The following is a 13337-nucleotide window of genomic DNA, read 5'->3' on the forward strand; positions in this document are numbered from 1 at the left end:
GACAGAGTTTTGCATGGGGTCAGGGCACATGATGACAGTCCCATCTGACCTTAAAAATCTATGAGAAAGATGGGTTTAAACATAAGTTGCTGATAGTGCAATGTTCTGATCTACTGTGCACTTACAAGTGGAAAAAACAACTGTCCTTTTTGATATTCAGAAACTGCCTCATGCATGGAATTTGGTGATGGGAGAGTCATTTATTTATTAGGGTTGAGCTTGTTCTAATCTGGCTCTTACAGTCATTGCTCTTAAAGCTATCTGTTTTAAATTAAGCAAAGGGGATTAATTGTTCAAGTGACATTCCATTCATTTATATGGACTTTTATTCAGAGACAGTTTCTAAACAGAATATAGTCAACAATTTCACCCTCTGGGGAAGGTGAATGGATTTTTCCTTAGTTAAAATATAGATCTTAGTTAAACAAACAAAAACAAAACAAAAATCTCTCAGCATCTCAAAGCAGATTTTACTTCTCCAATGCATGTATCGATCAGAATACTTATTGTCAATTTAGTTATAGTCCAATTCAAGGAAACCTAATTTAATTACAGTGTGGTGACAGTTATGAATCATACATACTAAATCCAATTATTTTTTGTGATTAAAGTGTTTAATTTTGAAAACAAAGAAAATGCACTGGAAATATTGTAACATGATTAGAATCGAATACACAGTACATTTCAACTAATAAAACAAGATAATAAAAATTCATACTATGATGGTTCAAAGCAATTTATATATATTATATCAATTCAAACCAAAGAAAAGTACGGTTAAAGCATCTACAGCAATTAGAGGGGAAGGATTCCTGCTGGAGTACAAAACAAGAATAATCCATTCTAAAAATCAAATTAGGATTTGTATATAAACATTAAAGACTGACAGCAGTAAATTTGAGCAACGACTATGTAGCTTCTCCCAACCTACTTTGCCAATGTGCCTCAATAGTGACCTATAACTCCCCCATTGTTCCCATCCTGGGCCTATAGACGGCTCTTTGAATGGGTCTTTATGCTGAAGGGAAGCAATAAGAATATTCTATATGTAGTTCTGCCACCATATTTCTATTATGTCCTGGTCACCCACAAATGACTGCTAATGTAACTTTAACCCTGAAATGCAGCACTCCTGCTCTTGCTCCCCTGGACTTCTTCAGAGCAGTGATGGCCTCTCGTGCCCAACTGTGTGGTGATGATTTGGGATGTGGATGGGAAAAAGGATACACACGTGACCTAAACTAAATATATATCTGGCAGCCATTGGAGGGAAGACGACATCAAACAGTTAACTCACTGATCCACCAGCTGTAGGCAGCTTAGGTGAAATCCTGCCCCTGTGGAAGACTGAGAGATTTATCATTGCCTTCAAAAGAGCCACAATGTCACCTATTGCATTTAAGTGTCTCTGACAGGAAATTTACACTCAAATAAACCAAAAAACAAACCTAAGAGTAATGGCTTAGGAATAAATCAAAGCATGAACCAAACTGTTAAGAATGGACTATACACATTTGCCAAGGAAAAGGCAAATGTTAGAGAAGAACTCCTGTGGACAGCAGAAGGGGATATGAATTTTAAAGAAGGATGGCTGGGTCACCCATGGACAAAAAGTCAAGCAGCCTGCTCAATTCAGGCTTCATTCTTCACTAGTATTTTGTGGGAGAGAGTAATCTTAAACAAAACGGATCTCCCCCACCTAAGGTCTTGGATTGCAGGTCAAATGGGATCTGCTTCTGAATAAGCTCACTTGGGAAGAAGGAGATCCTTCCATGACATAAAATCTTTTTTTACTTTAAAACAGAAGAGACTATGATAGTGTCAATGTTACGGTGTCTTTTTTAAAATAAAAATATTTGTTTGGGTTGCACAGATGCCAGCATTGCTATTGCCCAAAGAGATATTATTACATTCCATATATGAAGGACTCAGTAGGTTAACAGCCCGCAGAAAAACAATTTTCTTCCTCATCCAGGAAAGGAAGAGTGCATAATATCCTAAAGCCTTTCTATTGCTGTCAACCAGCAAGACATGCTTAATATTAGCATCTGTGCAAGTGTGATTAGCGGGATCCTTTGCCAGCAATGACAACTGGTTAGCTGTGCATCTGAGCACAGCTCCTTTATTCATTCAAGTCAGTGGTCCAAAGCAATGTAGTTCACATTGTCAGAGGGTCTGTATGGTGTCTCTAAAGTTATCATGTGTTTGAGAGCTGCAGTGGGCTCTTGTCCAGAGAAGAGCTGTATTAGGTGCATTTTCTAACTCTCAATACATTTTCCATCAGCTATTTTGATGCTTTGTATTATTTTTAATGTCAAAAAGGTCTTCATCACCCCATCTAATGTGATTTGTGATTATTTTCACTGTATTCGTATGCTAGCTCCAAACAGAAAAGTTCAATATTCTCTGGAAAACGTTAAATCTAAAAAATTGATTCATTTTACAACAAATGCATGTGATGCTTAAGGAATACAGAGCATTCTTATGGAAGTGGTTGGTAGTTCAACATATCTTTACCCTTGAGCTGTTGCAGAAGATACTTCCACTTCAACTGATTCCAATGGCCCAAGTCATTCTGATTTCAGAGAATACAAAATTAGGGCTATTAAAGGGGCTGCTTTTTTTTTTAAGTTATTTATTTGAAAATCTCATCTCACTAAATACTCTTAAAATCTCATATTTCTAGATATTCAGAGTGATTCCTCCATGAAGAACTTGGATTGAACAAACAACTTGTTTTTTCTTATCAACTTTTAACATAAATCTGACACACCATCCAGGGATACTTGCGACAACTTTCAAAACTTGGTTCTAACTAACATGGACCAACTAGTTACTAAATAACCAATACACCAGAAAATAAAGAGTTGCAGAAGTCAGTCATATTTAGATCTATTAACAATAAATGTAGACCATTAAAAAGCTGTTCTATGTTACCCATCATCTCTTAGTACTGAGAAGCAGGACAGCCAAGTGTGAAGTGCTAGAACTCAGGAGACCTAGGCTCTATTCCTGCCTTAACCATTGACCATCTGTGTGAAGGGTAAGTCACTTCACATCTCTGAGCCCCTATTTCCCCTTGATTAAGTCTATAAGCTCCTTAAGGCAGGGATTGCCTCATATTGTGTGTTTGTGTAATGCCAAGCACTAGGCCCTGATCTTTATGTGAGCATCTAGACTCAACTGTAATACAAATGAACAATGTGAATTGTTGTGATCACCATTACAGTCAACATTTACCTATCATTATGACACATTGGACTATGAGATAGAATAGGAAATAACTGATCTCAGACTTCACTCTAGGTAAACGCTGGGCTTTTAGTGGCTACCGCTGTATCTGAATCTAGCTGAAATATAGGGTCCTATGTTACCATTCAGTTAGGAAAAAATCCTAGAAGGAGCCCACTAGCTTTATATGAATTAGTCTGAATCGTCATGGCACAGGCATTTTTATAGCTCTGCATGTTTAAATACAGTGGGTTGAGGGGGTTGGGTCTCCAACAACTCAAGTAGTATTATTCAGAGGGTGAACCTTGAGAATTTCTTCAGACAGCTAGTCCACTGGCCACAAAGTCTTACTCCCTTTGCTATATCTATCTCGTCTATAAGCAAAGAGACCTTCTTAATAGGTTTGTCTTCAACTTGGCATTCATACACCTTTCAAATGGTACATTTCTCTTCCACAGGAACTAGCATCAGGCATTTCACATTACTATCTGCCACTGGCAAGGTAACTGACATGTCCTCTCCGGCCACTTCTCACTGACGTGCAAAATCTTAAATGATCTTTAGCAACTAACTCCCATTATAACTAACTGAAAAATTACTCAGTTGACTACAGCTTTACAATCAATCAATGATCAACGACATTGTGTTAAACCACTATTACTGTATTTTGTTACACCAAGGGACCTGCAAATTCCCTGCCTGCAAACTGTATGCTTATGACTGTTGAAGAATGAAGTTAGTGTTAGTAATGCTTAGGATGTTACATAGGAAGATAACAGAGAAGCCTGTAAGAATAATAAGCAAAAGGAATTATTTAGGATTCCTAAAGTGGTGAAATGATTTAACTGCAGAATAGCTTCCCAAAGCAAATGGTGGAAGCCTCATTGTTTGGAATATTTAAAATCAAAGTGGACAAAGGCCTAGAAAACATACTGTAGGGGGATTTGACCCTAGCAAACCAGGTGCCAGACAAGGCCCCTAGGCCTCATGCCAAGGCAGCTAGGCCTCAGTTGAACAATGACAGAGACATAGCTGAAACCAGTCTGGCTTACCTGTGTGTTAGTATTGTTAAAATACATGTTAAGTTTATAAGAATGTGTTTAGATTTTAATACATGGAGCGCTTCTAGAATGCTACATAATCTCACCTATAACATCTGCACTCCATGTTATAAGTTAATAATAACTCTTTGCATTATAAACCTCTGTAATTGTGTAAGTCAAACAGGAAAGGAGTATTAATTAATGTCAAATATTAGCTTCCTGCAGAAGGTGTTAGGCCCTCCCCATCACAGCGGCTCATTGAAACAAACAAGCCATTGTGAAACATCAAAGAACAAAGGCTTTGTGAATTGCATTGCTTGCCTTTCTCCCCCCCCCCCCCCCCCCCGCAAGAGGAGACAGGCATGTCAACTCATCCCATCATCTTGAACTCAGGGATTTATATTCTCTTCCCCTAGGGTGACCAGATGTCCTGATTTTATAGGGACAGTCCCGATTTTTGGGCCTTTTTCTTATATAGGCTCCTATTACCTCCCACCCCCATCCTGATTTTTCACATTTGCTGTCTGGTCACCCTACCTTCCCCCCAAACAAGAAACTGTATCTCTACACTGCTTGGACATTGGAAGGCCAAGATTTCTAAGCATAAGCAAGGAATCCCCAACTGCTTAGCCTGGGTTAGCCCTAAAGGTCATATAGAGCTTCTATATGACAGCAGCTTCTGTCACCTTTTGGTACCTAAGATTGCAACTCATTTTTGTGTGTGCATGTGTTTACCTGCTTTCACCTTGTAAACAACTCCTTTCTTTTACTTAGCTAATACAACTTCAGATTGTTTTTTATAAGCTGGGCTACTAGTGTTTTATTTGGTGCAAGATCCAGAGTGCCATTGACCTGGGGTAAGTGACCAGTCTTTTGGGACTGGAAGTAACCTGAATATTGTTGTGATTTTTGGTGTAAGGGACCATCTATCACAAACATACGCTTACTTGGTGGCAAGAGAGACCAGAGTACCCAAGGGGACTGTCTGTGTCTGTATGGTTACGCTATTATAGTGCCTGAGGAGTTTACAATTGATACTTGGTTGGTGAACTCTAAGTGTAGAACTCACAACCGATTTGGGTTTTGTGCTCTGCTTCTTAGCAGTCTGCCCTGAGGTTAGCATCACACTCCTGAGCCACTCCAAACAGCTTGATGGGGGACAATTCTGTGTATGCTGCTGGATTGACTGGATGATGGATTAGTTATATTCCCTGGAATAACTGTGGTGTGCACTGCGCTTCTTAGCAGATTGCACAAAGCAGCAATGGGATAGGGATTATGAAGCAGTCCATGCGAATTATTATTATTTTTTTTTTTTGCAGTGGTCCATACAGTAGAAGAGTTGGTGAACCCCTGACCTACTTAAGTGTATTTCTATCTGCACCTCAAATGGCTCCATTCCTCTTTGTTTTATCAAAGAATCAGGCCTAGGACTACAGACATCCCAATATTAACTTTTCTTGCTCAAATGTTAGAAAAAATAAAAAAAACTTTTGCAAGCCATGAACATTTGAAATAAGAGTCTTCTTCATAGACACTGGGGTAACGATTACACAATACACACTATCTCAGGGTAGAGAGAGATGGTCCAGTAATTGTGAGGGAAGACACACAAATCCTTTCACATACACCTCAAAAACGTCTACTCTGTGGGACAGGACAGTGTATTCCTCTCTTCTGGACAAATATTTAACGGAGTTTGGCAGTTACTTCAAAAGTAATATTAAAGTAACACGTCTCCAATGTTTACTGGAGACAGCAATCCTCTGCAATTCTCCATAGTTGTTAATGGGAGTTAAAGTTTCCTTCATACTGAGGCACCGGACTCTGATCTTAATTACACCTATGTAAGAAGGCAGTAAATCCATTGAAGTAAATGGAATCTCACCAGTCAACGAGACCAGAATGAGACTCAAGGGAAGCTTTTTGCTTTTTTACTGTGTATTGTGCATTTATCACCTGCCATCTAGTGATCTGTTTAAGTAACTACAGGGAAATGTTCAAGTGAGGTCGTCATCGCTAAGGGCCCAGTTCTGCTGCCCTGACTTGTGTGGTACCTTATCCCGCAGTTATTTCTGTTCATATCACAACAGAACTATCACCTAAGTAAAGGTACCAGAATTTGGCCAAGGAGGAAACAACACAGGCAAGTACAGTTAGTTTTGCTCATACAATGAATGGTCCAAAGCCAACTGATATCATTTCCATTGGGCTTTGGATCAGACCCATAGTGCTGGCCAATTTTTGTAAAATATTTTCCAAGAGCATTCCTCGACACACTGTTCTGGAGAATTTTCCTGAGCTGCTAGATGAAGGTCTGTCAGAATGGAAAACCAATTTGAAAACAATTGTTTGTTTGCTAAGAGGTCCTATTTCTAGAATTGTTCTAATGATCCCTACGGAGATAAAGGAAATTGTTTCTTTGCATCAAGAATTCTCTCTCTCAGGCTATGAGAGGCCTGATTCTGTTCTGAAAACTCAGTCATCATTACTATAACAAAAACACTAACTCCAGCAAATATATCAGCTACGTGTCAACAAAAGCACACTTGCAACAGCCAATAATTAATATACTAAATTCCCCCTCTCCTCCAGCTTAGGCATTCTGCCCCAAAAGCCTGCACAAGTACATTAGCTTATAACATGCTTGGAAAATCAAGGCATTTGGAGCTATTTCAGGCCTGCAGGACCCTCATGGAGACTCTCCAGTGAGCAGTTCCCCTCCCTACAAATTAAGAGAACAGGCTCGGGAGCCTCCATCAACACAAATTGCAACAGTATGGTATGAAGGGAGAGGTGGTCTCTTTAGCAGGGCTATTCTAAGCTGTTTAGGGGCTTGGTAGGCCAAAACCAGTATCTTAAATGTGACTTGGAAGTCATTAGGGAGCCTCTCCTAAATGTGAAATATCAGACTACTGCTTTCGTTTTTGACACTCCCTGTAATAAGCTTCACTTCTTCAGTGGCCACAAAGGCAAAGGGGCATCATAACACACTATTCTCTCTCTGCCAATATTCATTTTTCTATAATGTCAATAGGTTGTGACTCCAGTTAGTTTATTCCCCCCTCCTTTATTATGAGAAAAAACAAACTACACTAAGAGTAATGTCTTACCTCTTACAGTGTACTGAACTCCAAGTACAACACAATGCAATTTACTTTTATATTGTGTCCTTCAGCTAAAGCATCACTAAGCACATTGCAGAGTCAGTCAAAGTACATAAAATTGAAATGGGAACCTCTCTTAGAGTGGGGAAGAATATACAACTGTGCGTGTTGCTATACCAATATATTATATTGCATTATTATTATATATGGTACCACCTTCCCCCCCCCCCCCCCAATCGGTGGATAGTTTTAACCAGGGGTTCTCAAACTTCATTGCACCGTGGCCCACTTCTGAGAACAAAAATTACTACATGACCCCAGGAGGGGGGGAAACGAAGCCTCAGCCTGCTTGAGTCCCACTGCCCCAGGTGGAGGGGCCAAAGCCCAAGGGCTTCAGCCCCAGGCAGGGGGCCTGTAACCTGATCCCCGCCACCGAGGGCTTAAGCCCTTGGGCTTTGGATTCAGCCCTGGGCCCCAGAAAGTTTAAGCCAGCCCTGGTGACCTCATTAAAATGGGGTCCCAACCCACTTTGGGGTCCCGACCCACACTTGAGAACCATTGGTTTTAACTATTAAAGCGTGAGGTAGCTGCTGAAGGATATAATAAAAGTCATGGACACTGTGTCTTAATTATATTCGCTGCAACCTTGATTAACGTGTCACAAAATAGCACTGTCCCACTAGGAAAAAAACCTTATTCTTTCCAAAGTGCCACAAAAGCTTAGTTTAACATGAACTTTTAATGACTGGAAGTAACTTTTTGTTATGGTGCACTAAAATCCCAAATACCTGCTCTGCTTTGGCAACACTAAATGTCAACAGAGCAGGGAGACACCTTCGTAATTTATTAGGAACAAAGCTCCTAATCAGTGGGGCTCTGAGTATTTGGGACTACATTATATAAGATTGGGGAGGGATAGCTCAGTGGTTTGAGCATTGGCCTGCTAAACCCAGTGTTGTGAGTTCAATCCTTGAGGGGGCCAGTTAGGGATCTGGGGCAAAACTCTGTCTGGGGATTGGTCCTACTTTGAGCAGGGGGTTGGACTAGACGACCTCCTGAGGTCCCTTCCAACCCTGATATTCTATGATAAGATGTTACTTTTATCCATAAGCTAGACAGAGAGTATCACGAGGCAAAGTAATTTCACTTGATATAAACAATACAAGAGCTACTCATCCAAGCAGTTGATTACTCCACACTCTTAAAATCCATTTGCCTGGATTTCTCTGCAGCACAGAAAGTGAAAGCACCTTCAGCATATACAAAGGTGAGTAACCTTCCATTCTGCTTTACTTACCCCTGTTTTCCTCATAGGCAGCTTACCAAACAGTGAATTCTCTAATTGCATCTGAGCTCATTGGATAAACATGGTGTACTCAAGATTCAAGCCCTGCTTTTGGCTTCTTGTGGCCTTGGGACAGATTGTTTCTGGCTACAGAAGTAAACAGCTAAACCATGGCATTCTTTAGCTGACCCTGACAATAACTCAGCCTGGTGCTTTCTGTTAATGATGGCAAGTTCACTTGTGTTAGCTCCTTCTAGCAAGAAATCAACACACTCACAATCAATAAGGCACCACAAACACTACCTGTGACCCAGCCAGGGTTCAGAAAGAAACTACTCTTCCCAACAGAGCATAGCTATCTGAAGAGGTGCTCACACAAATCCCCATTATTTGTTAGCAAGGTTTGCTTTCAAACACTTTGAACATTTAGCCCAAAGGATCTATCCGATTGGATTATTTGTCTACAGAGCCACCTTGCCGTCCCAATTAAAGACATGTTAAAAATACAAGGTCATCTATTTCCCTTGTTTCTAAAGTAGCTTTTTCTGAGACTAAAATAAATCCATTTAGAAAATACTTCCTGCAGCTAGGTTTTTTTGTTTGGCTGGTTTTTTTCAGATGCCATTAGCCTCTATACCAAGTGCACCAACGCATTCAATTTAATTAGGATTTGTTTGTTTTGAATCACATTCCTATATCAGTACTTTTTAAAGCTGTTTCAAACCCCCAAGGGTGGCTCTGTCATCCTAAAAACGTTACTATTTTACATTTGAGGAGCATAAAGGCTGCAAGAGACAGGGTTAAAGGTGTGCATTTAGGCACCTGGAACTGAATCACAGTATGAAATCCAGTAATGTACTTATCAGGGAGATGTCAGTTTCCCCATCTAACCAGGTATAGTAGATTAAGGTCATTCTCTTAATAATAAAGCAAGCAGTTTTCTCCTGGGGACTGAAGAGAAAAATGATATACATCAGGCTCTCTTTCCCTCTGCAAATGGAAAGATATTACCTGCTAAGGGCAAAGATAGCTTTTCATGAAGCCACAGGACTAGTATTCAGAAGAGATAGGGGATGTATTGCTAGCTCTGCCATTGACTACGTGTCACCTGGAGTAAGCACTTGGGTCAAAATTTACAAAAACATCCACTGATTATCTGAGATACCAGAGCTTAGCCTCTGCAGTTTCTGTTCAATAACTTCCTGAAGAAAGCGGAGATCTTTGGGTGGAAGGCATAGATACGCATCTTGCCTATTACTATACTGCCATTCCCATTGTGAAGCCAATAGCCAGATAAAAAGATATTGATACAGGGTTATTAAGGGCCTGATCCAAACGCACATGGAAGTCAATGAAAGCCTCATGCGTAGTGTTGGCATCCTTGTCATTCTATACATCCCTCTGGACTAGCCTCCTAGAAGCTAAAAGCTCTCTTCTCCAGTTGAATATGGTTTGCTACATTCTATAAAAGGGCCACAGGCATTTGTAACCAATATTTTTATGTTTGCTCATTTTATTGCTCCAGATATTTTACATTTCTAAGGGGGAAAAAAAGGATTTGATGTGACTAGTTAATTTCCCAGCACTTTAACAAAACTGTAACTGCAATCTTTACACCTACCTTTCTGATTGATCAGTCAGTATCAAAAGGACACTGACAAAATTGTCTCCGGATATATTCATGTATTGCAAAATATTCCATTCTATCTCCAGTCCATTTGCAAATACATGCAGTGAGCCAGAAAATTATTTGTAACCATCTGCATAACGTTTGCAGTTTTGTCTAGCTCATCTGCTGTCTTTTGGAAACGGTTATTGAAGACGGCAATTTTCATAAATGTTTGGAAACGGATATGAAGGAAACTGGCCATGAAATCCTTTTGGAAGTGCCTCTAAGGTGTTTGCAGTTAAATGACATTCCAGTGCATCAGCACTGCTGAGCAGACCGTTTACCGTGTTGTCAAAATCTCCAGCCAGTTCAGTAGGCAGGGTATAGTAGAGATAGTGATGGGACCAACAATTTATAATATACAAGCTTTCAGGGGCCAAAAGGTCCTTTCCTATCAGGTTTTGGAAGTTCACACAATGTCTAAATAGAAAATGGGCTACCTACCTGGTCTGCTTTTTCCGAAGACCAATTATAGCAACAAACACTCCCTGCAATGTCATTTAAGTGCATTTAATGGCTGTCAAAAAGAGCAGATCTGATAGCATATAAAATGCTAACTTCAAGATAGCTAGGCTGTAGTCCATGGACTACATGGTTTTTGGATACATCACTGTGAGCTAAAAAGCAGTTGCATGGATCAAATGGCAAACATTGGACCCTTGCTTAGATCTAATAGCAATTGAAAATATATTCATGGAACTACAGGGGAAATGCAGCGTGAAGGGTCTTTGAATTAGATGTTTCACTTCTATGCAGACATGCTGGATTTGGGTGCATAACTCCCCCAGGTTTCGTAGCCTAAATTTATACATCTTCTGCAATATTTGGTGGCACCAAGATGCAGTCTGTGTAGTGGCCATAACTTACATATTAAAACACACTTCATTTCTATGGCACCTCCAAGAGAGAACATCGACGACTTCAAGTCCATACAGAAACAGCACTATTATTGAAAAAGCACAACTGTGGCAACAATTTTAAAAGTTATTTTAAATGTTAATGCTATTTTTTTCAACTGACAAAAACACCCACATTTTTTTTGCTTTCCTTATGTCCACAGTCGACCTCCTCCACTTCGGGACCACCCAGTAGGCATTAGGGGCCAGGTTTTTAGATATATTGTTATGAGCTGGGTGAAACCTCATTATTGATAGAGCTAAAACCTCATTCAACCTGTTGTATGAGCAGGGCATTCACTTAAGAGAAGAGTTTCTTACAACTTAAGAGGCCACACCTAAAACAAGGTCTACTAGAATCTGCCCAGAAACTAGCATCAGGTGGGCACAGAGTTCCACTGGTTATTATGATGTGGTGTGGGAGGGGGCGAGAAAACAAACTGAGCACAGGACAAAAGGGAGCAGCAGAGGAAAAAAGCAAGAAAGCCAAGCTGTAGCCTACGAGCATAGTGTGATCCTGGAAAAAGCTAGAGATCGCTTTGGGGTTGGATAAAGACACCGGGCACTAAGAAATTATTCCTTTTGTTCTTGGTTCCTCCTGCATTCAGAGAAGCAGGACTTGCTACATTCCTTGTAAATAAATAAGATTGCAACAAAGAAAATACCAGACTCCATAAATTTCCACTTCCAACTGGAACATCACCAAGGCCCTGAAGTCTGACCTGCTGTTTGAATTGAAAAGGGGCAACAGTATTTAGGCACCAAGTGGGATTTTCAAAAGCATCAAGGTGTTTAATATGTAATATCCAATGAGTTTTAGGCACCTACATTCTTTTGAAAATCCCACTAAGTGTCTAAGTACCTTTAAAAAAATCTGGTCCTAGGTGTCTAGGATTTCACCCTTTCAGTTTAGCAGGGAAGTCTTTCAGCCCATAAACAGTCCTACAATGCCAAAGCCATCCTCACATGAGCCCTTGAAGCCGAATACAACACCCACTGAGTGACTGGAAAGACTCTCTGACTTCAACGGGTTTTGGATCAGGCCCTTAAAGACTGGCAGATAAAATACCTCCTGTTAAATATGGTACACTGTTCTCATGCCCTGCCAAGCAGGCAGAGGTGCAGTTTATTACATAAAAACACTAATTTTGCATGCAAGTCTGTGTTATGTATGTGGCATAGGACAGTAAATTCCTTAGGTATTAGATCCCTGGACAGCACTGCGAGAAAGGGAAAGCAATGAAAAAAAAAACTTGTGAAAAGAAGGCGGCTGTGACTTGATGAGTGGTTATGAGTTTTATTGTGCACTGTCCTCTACCTGCCTCCTGACCAATTGCTGAAAATACTCTTTTCTTTCTCTTGCCCTTCAGTTGTACTATCTTCTGCAGTTTCAGAGTACACTGAGAACTGAAAAATCGGTCCAGTTTTTGCAAAATGCTTGCAAACAGTTCTTTGCTAAAATGTGAATTTTTGAATGTTCCAGCAGTAAAATTGCTGTGTTTGTTTGTGACATTTTACAAGCATGTAAACAGACAAAATTAAATTGCTGAAAACCTCACTAAATATTTTCCCTCATTTCACACAACCCTAAAGTAATTATGCATTTTCAATTGAATCCTATAGGACACTTCATATAAGCCTAAAGGAACGTTAGTAATTTCCAAAGCACTTTTCCATAAAGATATGGATGTTTCCTTGGTGCATATCATATGGTGTGCCATGTTTTGCAGGGGCTTGAGGCAACATCCACCAAATTCTCTGCTAGAACATCTAAGGGTTTGTCTATACTTAAAATGCTACCACAGCATTGTGCTACTGTAGCACTTCCCTGTAGACACTACTTACACCAACAGGAGGATTTCTCCCTTCGCTGTAGGTAATCCACCTCCCCAAGAGGCAGTAGCTAGGCTGACGGAAAAATTCTTCCATCGACCTGACGCTGTCTACATGATGATTTAAGTTGGCTTAACAATCCTGCTCAGAGGTGTGCATTTCACACCCCTATCAATGTAGTATAGCCCCCCTAATTTTCTACCATAGACCAGGCCTAAGTACTGTTCAATGGAGGGATTCTTTCCATCAACCCCTTTTGCCTGTTCCTTGTGC

Source organism: Trachemys scripta, chromosome 10 (genome assembly GCF_013100865.1).
Source record: "Trachemys scripta elegans isolate TJP31775 chromosome 10, CAS_Tse_1.0, whole genome shotgun sequence".
Taxonomy (NCBI): Eukaryota; Metazoa; Chordata; order Testudines; family Emydidae; genus Trachemys; species Trachemys scripta.